The sequence below is a fragment of the Lemur catta genome, chromosome 6 (assembly GCF_020740605.2).
Source record: "Lemur catta isolate mLemCat1 chromosome 6, mLemCat1.pri, whole genome shotgun sequence".
NCBI lineage: Eukaryota > Metazoa > Chordata > Mammalia > Primates > Lemuridae > Lemur > Lemur catta.
Genome location: NC_059133.1, coordinates 75,952,352 through 75,955,068, shown reverse-complemented (window position 1 = coordinate 75,955,068; position 2,717 = coordinate 75,952,352).

Here is a 2,717-nt window from a genome sequence, read left to right as displayed (position 1 = left end):
TAAACTTCAAACTTTATTGTTATTGATAATAGAACAAAAAATTGAGGAGATATCCTTCCAGTACTTGAAATTATTATCCAATTCAACAAAGAAGTCAAGAACATCATCGATGCACCAATGAAACTCCAAAATATGTCTAATTTTTTCACTATAATCTTACTTGTCAGGCAACATTTATGGAATTGCGCTTAGGGGGTTGGTTGTTGAATATTTACCAGAACATCACTGTATATTTAGAGCACACACACACACAAATACAGAGTTTAGATATCATTCCATATCACCAATAGAGCTTTCTCAATCTTTTTTAGGTTTGCATTATGTGTACTTCATTGATGGATATTTAGATTGCAATCTTTTGCTGTTGCAAAATAATGCTACAGTGAATCACTTATGAATGACCTGTAAATGCATTTGTAATGTCAATAGCTATTGCCAAATTGCTCTCTATGAAAAGTTTTAACAATTGATGCCCTTACCGACAATATATGAGAATTTCTGTTTTCCCACACCCTCAGCAATATAGTGTTTGTCAAATGTTTTGTGTTTTGCCATACCATCATTATTAAGGACTATTAAAAATCCACCTAAGATTTTCTCCAAGTGTAATTTTAGTTAATAGAAAGCATCAATTTTTTTGTATTTAATTATTATTGCAATTCTGGTTTTTTTTTTGTTTTTTGTTTTTTTTGAGACAGAGTCTCACTTTGTTGCCTGGGCTGGAGTGAGTGCTGTGGCGTCAGCCTAGCTCACAGCAACCTCAAACTCCTGGGCTTAAGCGATCCTACTGCCTCAGCCTCCTGAGTAGCTGGGACTACAGGCATGTGCCACCATGCCCGGCTAATTTTATATATATATATTTTTTTTTTTTTAGTTGTCCAGATAATTTTTATTTCTATTTTTAGTAGAGACGGGGTCTCACTCAGGCTGGTCTCGAACTCCTGACCTTGAGCGATCCACCCGCCTCGGCCTCCCAGAGGGCTAGGATTACAGGCGTGAGCCACCACGCCCGGCCTGCAATTCTGTTTTAAATGATAGCCTTTAAGTGATTTGTTTGAGAGATGAGTGACATTTATTCTTGGAGACACAATGCAGAAACCCACCTTTCTCAGGAACAGACTGATCATGGCAGAAGAATAAGAACTGGCAGTTGAAAAGAAATACTTTCCAGGTAGCCTATCTTGGGAGTAGAAAGGTGCAGCATGGTTCTCAAGATTTCTGTTAAGAATAGGATAGGTTAGATAAGTAATTAATGTTTTGGCTCAGTCTCTTCAAAAGCAGTATGGGAACATTTTCCAGGAGAAACTGGAAAAAGTGAAGAATAAATGTCAGCTTACAAAAGAAATGTCCATATAAATACAATAATTGCATGACAGTTCTTGACAATCCTGTACAGAGCTCTCCTGGGAAGGTAGAGGAGAGATCCAGGCAAAGAGAGCCTTGTTTCCACTAAGGACCTACGAGACTTTCAGCACAGCTTCCTCTTATCCACACATAGCTGTCAGCTGAGGTTTGGGCAGAAAACTGTGCATTTACATAATTTGACTTCCTTGACATCACTCCCTTTCCTGTTCCCTTTTCCACTTCAAAAAGAAATAAAGTCTTCTGTAGCTATAACTGACAAAGCCTCAGTCCTTAAGGACTTAAGAGTCTTAAGACTGGGCTGGAAAAAAGTACATAAGCAAAGAATAAGACCTTGCTTGGCTACATTTCATTAGCCACATTGTTTACGGGAGTCAGCTTTTGACTCAGTGCTCATTGCTGAGTAGCTCTGTGACTCTAGGGAGGCACTTGACCTTTGACCCTCAGTTTCCTCATCTATAAACTGGGGATAATAATAGTTCTAACCTCATAGGGTTATTGTAAGGAGATGAGACAATCCATATTAGGTATAGAGCCAGTGCTTAACATACACAAGCTATTGCTCAATATATGTTATCCTTTGTTTTTATAATATATAAGTATATACTGTACATTGTATGCACCCTTAACAAGAAGTGGAGATTTAGTCATTCACAATAGATTTTTTTTCTATTGCCTTTATGAAATCCTTAACTAAAAATCTCCACTAGATATTCCTATACAGAGATCATTGGTGAGGTAGATCTTAACTGAATACTGTGCTGAAAGTAGAAAAACGGTGCTCTTCACAATGACTAGATCATGAGGCATGTTTCTGTCTGGCTTGGCTGCATGTTACCATGTTTGAGTTAACCCAGGCTTAGTTTTAAGTAACCGTTTATTTTGCTGAACAAAATTAGAGCTTATGTGCGTCTGGTATAACACATATCCAGGCCCTATATAATCTCCTAGAAGAAGAAATTTACTAAATGATACTCTGGTGTCAAAGAAGAGCTTACTCAACCTAATGAACTAGGCCCTTTATTCCCATAGAGTGGGTTAGACATCCTGATTCTCTCTGATGATTCCACATTGGAATCTAGCTGACCGGGGAGGAGTTGGTTATGCATAAAAAAGCATGGAATACCTTTCTCGTGCGCACAGTTTAATTATGTATATAGAGTGGAAAAGAGCTTTGGCACTAAAGCCTAAATATGGCCTGAGATACAATGAGCTGATGACAGAGATTTTCTCTTTCTCTCTCTCTCTCTTTCCTCTCTCTCTCATATTAAGTAGCAAAGCAACCTGACCCGATTAGAAGACTGATCTTTGAAAAATAGGTTCAGTTCAGATCGAGAAACATTTATTGAGGATGT